The sequence below is a fragment of the Arvicanthis niloticus genome, chromosome 19 (assembly GCF_011762505.2).
Source record: "Arvicanthis niloticus isolate mArvNil1 chromosome 19, mArvNil1.pat.X, whole genome shotgun sequence".
In the NCBI taxonomy this organism is placed as follows: Eukaryota; Metazoa; Chordata; class Mammalia; order Rodentia; family Muridae; genus Arvicanthis; species Arvicanthis niloticus.
This window is the reverse complement of record NC_047676.1, coordinates 33,877,292-33,884,537: the sequence shown is the minus strand read 5'-3', so window position 1 is coordinate 33,884,537 and position 7,246 is coordinate 33,877,292. Positions and strand designations below refer to the sequence as shown.

The 7,246-nt window shown below is 48.0% G+C and overlaps 1 pseudogene; it reads left to right on the top strand.

Annotated features, from left to right (window-relative positions):
- Window positions 1–567: 567 nt before the first annotated feature.
- On the top strand, window positions 568–2,385 carry LOC117723796 (guanine nucleotide-binding protein-like 1 pseudogene; annotated as a pseudogene).
- Window positions 2,386–7,246: the final 4,861 nt, after the last annotated feature.

Below are 7,246 nucleotides of genomic sequence, written 5' to 3'. Positions count from 1 at the left end.
AAAAAATCTTTTATTTTATGAATACATTTGTACTATAAACATTAGGTTGTCATCTAAAAGTACTTTTAACTTATTTTCCCCAAAATATTTTAACACACACACACACACAAAACACAGAGAGAGAGAGAGAGAGAGAGAGAGAGAGAGAGACAGACAGACAGACAGAGACAGAGAGACAGAGACAGAGAGAGAAACAGAGATTGCACCACCTTTCTTTTTTCCTTCTTTCCTTCCTTTTTAATTAGGATCTCTCTTTGTAGCCCAGGGTGTCCTGAAAGTCATTATGTAGATCATGCTGGATTCTGAACTCCAGAGTACTTAGGTCAAATCATGTACCACCACACTCACTCAGACTGATTAACGTTTCTATTCTAATGTCTGCTTTGTTTTGTTCCTTTAGAGAAATTATTGACAGCATCATCCCTGGAGCCCAGCTCCCTGCTGCTAGCTGCTGACATTACCAAGGCCCCACCTCCCCAGGGCCCCAAGCCCTGGGCTGGGACTGCCCAGGGCAGTCAGTTGCAGTGGCAGAGAGCTCAGCAGAGAGTGGGCCAGGGCACAGGGACCATGCCTAGGAAGAAGCCATTCAGTGTGAAGCAGAAGAAGAAGCAGCTGCAGGACAAGCGGGAGCGGAAGCGAGGGCTCCAAGATGGGCTTTGCTCCAGTTCCAAGAGCAGCAGCGGGGTCCGGGAGCGGCAGGAGGAGCGGACCCGCAAGGCTGATGGGGAATCTGTGACCCATCATATCCGCAGGCTCAACCAGCAACCTTCCCAGGGACTGGGGCCCAGAGGCTATGACCCCAACCGCTACCGCCTGCATTTTGAACGGGACAGTCCAGAGGAGGTGGAGAGGAGAAAGAGAGCAGCCAGAGAGCAAGTGTTGCAGCCTGTCAATGCTGAAGTGCTGGAGTTGGATATCCGGGAAGTGTATCAGCCTGGCTCAGTCCTGGACTTTCCCAGGCGGCCTCCTTGGAGCTATGACATGTCCAAGGAACAACTAATGAGCCAAGAGGAGCGGAGCTTCCAGGAATACCTTCGGAACATACATGGGGCATACACTTCGGAGAAACTCAGCTACTTTGAACACAATCTGGAGACATGGAGGCAGCTGTGGAGGGTGTTAGAGATGTCTGACATCGTCTTGCTCATTACTGACATCCGACATCCGGTGGTGAACTTCCCACCAGCACTTTATGAGTATGTAACTGGAGAACTAGGGCTGGCCCTGGTGCTGGTCTTGAACAAGGTGGACCTGGCCCCGCCAGCTCTTGTGGTTGCCTGGAAGCATTATTTCCACCAGCACTACCCCCAGCTCCACATCGTCCTGTTCACCTCTTTCCCTCGGGACACGCGAACCCCACAGGAGCCTGGTAGTGTCTTGAAGAAGAAGCGGAGACCAGGGAGAGGATGGACTCGCGCACTGGGGCCAGAGCAGTTGCTGAAAGCCTGTGAAGCCATCACTATGGGAAAAGTGGACTTGAGCAGCTGGCGAGAGAAGATTGCTAGGGACCTGGCTGGGGAGTCCTGGGGTAATGTCTCTGGTGAGAAAGAGGAGGAGGAAGACCAGCCAACAGTACTGGTAGAGCAGCAGACTGACTCAGCAATGGAGCCCACGGGCCCCTCCAGAGAGCGCTACAAGGATGGGGTGGTGACCATTGGCTGTGTAGGTTTCCCCAATGTGGGGAAGTCCTCACTGATCAATGGGCTGGTGGGGCAGAAGGTGGTGAGTGTCTCTAGAACGCCAGGCCACACCCGGTATTTTCAGACCTATTTTCTCACCCCCTCTGTGAATCTCTGTGACTGTCCAGGCCTTATCTTCCCCTCTCTGCTGCCCAGGCAGCTGCAGGTTCTGGCTGGAATCTACCCTATTGCCCAGATCCAGGAGCCCTACACTTCTGTGGGCTACCTGGCTTCCAGAATCCCTGTGCAGGCCCTGCTGCACCTGCGCCACCCAGAGGCAGAGGACCCTTCAGCTGAGCACCCCTGGTGTGCCTGGGACATCTGCGAAGCTTGGGCAGAGAAATGTGGTTATAAAACAGCCAAGGCAGCTCGAAATGATGTGTACAGAGCAGCCAACAGCCTCCTTCGCCTGGCAGTGGATGGCCACCTCAGCCTGTGTTTCCACCCTCCTGGCTACAGGGAACAGAAAGGCACCTGGGAGTCTCATGCAGAGATGGCAGAGCAGGTGCTGTCACAGGGCAAGGTGGGGGGATCAGGTGATGAAGAGGAGGAGGAAGATGAGGAGGAGGAGGAACTGATCAGCTCCTGTGAGAAAGAAGGAGAGGAGGATCAGGATGCAGATGCAGAGGGAGAAGGAGATGAGGACACCCCAACTTCAGATCCTGGGTCCTGCCTAGCAGCTGAAACCCAAGCTGAGACTGAGTGACATTGGAGCCCTGGTCTGCTCCATCCCTAAAACCTTGGTGAACAGAAATAAAAGTAGTTGTATTGTAATGGAGATTTGTGTTTACACTGAGGCTTGGGGGGGGGGGGGGTGAATCATGTTTCAAATCTTGGCACAGTGGCTGGGCTCAAAATGTCATTTACCTATGGAAGAAAACAGGAAATCTGCTTTAAGGAAGGTCCAGAGGCAGAGAGGACCAGAAAAGAAACCAAAACTGCATCACCTACCTGCCTGGCATCTTCCACATCCTTGCACCAGGGATCCAGGCATTTCAGTCAGCATTTAGGGACACACCTTCCCTACCCCAGGTCTGTGCAAAATCCCACCACTGCCTGCTTGACCAAGTCCAGTCCTGTCAGCAAAACTAATGTACAGAGAAACAAAATCACTTATGAAGTTTAAAATCACCATCACACTTCAGCTTGGTCCTGCTGACAGCCTAGGGGAACTTGGCTTGGGGCATAAGTCAGAGCTACTACAGAAGGGGTGCAGAGTGTGAGCCCTGAAGAGCCCACCAACTGCAGCTCCAGAGCCACAGCGCCCCCAGCAGTGAACAAGTCCAGGGCTGAGGCTCCAAAGCAGAACTGAGGGTCTGTCAATGGAGACTTTTGGCTTCTTGCCAGGACTCCTTCCTTGGCTCTGGCACCTGCTTTGCCCTCCAACCAACAAAACTGCATGTCCTACATGACAGTGGTTCATTGCCTGGGCACCAGATAACTCAAATAAAATAAAGACCCTACTATGAGTTACATCAGATTGGCTCCTGTGTGTTATTTTTGGAGATTACTAACATCCCAGGCAGGACAGTTCTCTTCTTGCTCCTCATCTCCTTGGTGTGTGGTTTCTGTTTTATATACTCTAAACAACAACTTTTCCCTTTTTCACGTCTTCTTTTTTGTGGATTTGTAAACACAAGGTTTCAGCCTAATATGCTTGCATCACCCAACCCCTTTCAGGATTATGAACACCACCCACAGAATGAGTGCAGAAGGCTCACATAATCCATCCCAGGGAACACACAGCTGAGGTGTGCCTGGACCTAGAGCAGGAGAGCTGGTTTTTATTTCTCGTGTGTGAAGAAGCTGTCTTGGGATTCTGTACCAGTGGCTCCTGGCCTCCTCCAGAACTGCCACAAGCAGATCTTGACCAATGGCTTTCAGCCCTTGATATCTCTGACTTAGAAGACCTCTGGTTTGACAGTTCCTCATGAAACTGCTTTCCAGTCTTACTGTCTGCTTTTCTGTAAATATCATTCCAGTCCATGGCAGCATGGAGCCCAACTATCCCAGCAAACCTCTGATAGCCTCTGTCCAGACACAAGAGACTAGAGGATGGAAATATCATGTGCATTCATCTAAAGGACAGGAAATAAAACACAAGACAGGGAGAGGGGTTGGGAGAGTGGGCAGGTGGAGAGGAGATTCCCTGTCCTGAAGCTTCATCTCTACACTTAGCTGTTTTCTCCTAACCATTTCTCTGCTGGGAATACAGGATCAGCATCTGCTCAGGACCAGCTGACCAAAGGACTATCAACAGGATTTCCTAGCCCGACTTGGTGACACATGACTTTTATCTCAGCAACAGGGAGGCAGGGGCAGGGAGATCTTTGACTTGGTGGACAGCTTGGTCTACAAAGTGGATTTTACTACAGCCACGTTTACAGAGAGAAACATCCTCCGTAATGACTATTGTTTGCTGTCAAGTATGTTGATTCAATCATGAGCTAGCAAAATTCAAAAATGGAGAACACACCTGCAAGGGACTTTGGCTAAATTTGTAGACAGTAATCCCTGTCTATGAGGTAGGAAGGCTTGTCTTTAATGAAGGTCCCTTTGAGCTTGAAAGACACAGGTCTTCTTGATCTGGATCTGCAGCAAGAAAGACACATATCTGTGTTATTGTGATTTTTGTTTTTGATATGAGCCAGGGTTTATCTATAATACCCATGGCTGTCCTGAAACTCACTTTATAGACCAGGCTGTCTTCAAACTCAGAGCTATCCACCTGCCTGATTCACTCCCATAGGGCTGGGATTAAAGGTGTGATCCACCACAGGAACACACACCTTTATTTTGGGCCACACCTTCAGAAAGAGGCCTATATAAGAAGACAGAGGAAGAAAGTTTTCAGTCAGTCAGCTTGCTCTCTCCTAGCTAGCAAATCTATCCCTTCACTGACACTAGAGCCTACTTCTCTGTGATTACATTTTCTACTGGAGACTAGCTGAGACATCCAGCCTCAGGGACTGAGAACTTCTGGATTCCTGGACTTTGCTTCCAATCCATCTGGTGTGGAATAAGCTCAACTGCAGCCTGTAAGTCATTCTAATAAATCCCCTGTCAGGAAAGAAAGGGAGAGTGAGAGATCGTTATATTTGATCTTTACTCTCTATACAGGCATCCCAAATAGATTTGCTGGCCCATTAGCATTTTCCCCATTGCCTGTCTAATCAGTCCCCTATAATGTTTACCTCTAGACAGTTGCTTCCAGAGTGATAGCATCTACTTTGAGAAGCTTCATTCCTTTTGGTTTAGATTTTTGAGACTAGGTATTCCTGTGTAGCCCTAGCTGTCCTGAATCTAGTTCTGACAACCAGGCTGGCCTTGAGCTCAGAGATCCACCTGCCTCTGCTTCTGTGTCTGATATGCTTTTTTCCCCTAAGGATCTTGAAAGAAAGGCTTTTGTCACTATTGGGCAGAATCTTGCCTCCTCAGGCAAGGCAAATAGATGCTAGAATTGTAGGTTTAAAACCCAGCTTCCCACAGTATAATGGTTGGGAGGGGACACAATTCAGGCTATAATTAACTAAGTGGAGGCTTCTGATAATGTAATGTTTGGGAGGGTTCAAGAAGTATAGAGTATAATTAACTAACTGGACACTTCTCTGAATCACAAGGTCAAGGACTTGCCTTCAGCCTTCCATGGATAAATCCAAGAAGATGATGCAGTTCTGTCCTAGTTCTGTCAAGGATGCACCGTATTTTGAAGACCATGCACTGAAATGTGCATGTGTATTGCCAGCAATGAGTACAAGATATACCAAGTCTGAGCCAGCTTGTTTCTGTGGAGACTCAGGTCACTGCTCTGAGGATGGTTTATTTGTCGATTGGGATCTATATTCCTTCTGTGTATTTGAGAGCTTGGACTACCTGAGACACTACTGCAGATTGACTTGTGCCAAGAAGAGGGGTACAGGTGTCTTCCAGAATGAGAGTCAGAGGGAGCCACAAGTGTCCCCAGGAGATGTGGAAAATGACAACTGCAAAAATACAGAGGAGCCAGACCAACCCTCACCAAGCTTGCTCAGGAAGAAAAAGCTGAATCTTGAGACCTGTGTTGGTGGAGACTGCCCTGACCAGGATCCTGCTTCTGACAGTCCCAGATGCCAAGGGTGCTGGGCATGGCTTCAAGGGGCTTTTGGCCCGAAGAAGAAGAGAAAAGGTCACCTAGAATCTCTTTGGAGTCCCAGAGCCCAGAAGCCTGCTAAGGCTTGCAATTAGAGAATCTTCTCTCAGCTCCTGCTGTTACAGGGAAGGCACAGACAATGGCAGTTGTGTCTTTGCAGCCATCTGTTTTGTTTGTTTATTTGCTTGTTTGCTTGTTTACAGCTTTCTTAATAAAAGTGTTAAACTGATGAAAATTTGTGCTCTTCTTTAAATGGTTCAAGGGAAAGATGAAGGGTGGAGTGGGCACAGATGAGGATACTCTACTATTTCTTCTGTTGGTTTCAGGACTAACTGGTGGGTTGTTTTAAAGGAAGTTCTCAGGGGATGTTAGGCATCTTGGTTCTCTTGTTTACTGGGCCATAAGATAACCAGCTAACAGGGAACAACCTTGAGAGCTTTGAGAAACCCTTTTGCTAAATCAACATGGATGACAACTGATCTTCCCCCATGGTTTCCCTCCAAATTAATCTAGGGGTCACCTACAACCTCCAATTTACCCTTCTTCCTTCTGTGTAGAATAGACTAGTCCTGGATTCAGATTTCCTTGTTTTGCCTGTCCATTATGGAGATTAGACGCCTGTGTCACCACTTTTGATCTGGAGAATCTTTCTATATTCAGCAATTTCCAGAGCAAATTTCTGCATCACAAGTGAACTCACTTGAAGAAACAGGACTTGGCCAAGCTGAAAGGTCATGGCACTGCTGACCCTGACACAGAAAATCAAGAAAAACCAACTGGCCATGAGAAGTTGGCTTTTATGTGCTTTCAGTCTTGGAAGAGCTTCACATTGTACAAGTCTTAGATCAGCTGTTGGTCTCTAGAAAGTCGAGCATCTCCGTAGGAAATGGATATGAGGTAGGCATGTTCACTCAGGCAGGTGGATCTATGTGAGTTCCAGGCCAGCCTGATTTACAGAGACTTCTGGGACAGACAGGGCCATATAGTGAGAGAAACAAATGGAGGGATGGAGGTAGGGAGGGATGGGGAAAGGAGTGATGGTTAGGTCTGAATGACAAGCCTTGATGCATTTCTAGAATATATAAGGAAGCAGCTCTGTAAAACAGTGCTCAGAACCTGGGAGTCAGTGAGGATGGTTCTCCTGGGAATTTATCCTGCAACACAAAGCCTGGGAAGTTAGCAGCTCTCACTGTAGTCTACCCTTTCCCTCCAGTGCCAACTGTGTTCTCTACAGCAGGCTGAACATGTGGGAAATAGCTGATGCATCATCATGTGGGAACTAGTGCTCAAACATGGTCAACATCAGCTGTGATTCCAAGACAGTATTTTTGTACTTTGATGGACTGTGGATTACAGTTTTACGTTTTTATTATTCTCAGGAATTTTAAGTGATCTTTTTCCTCCCAGTAATACCTAATCTGTGAACTAAGTCCTGTAC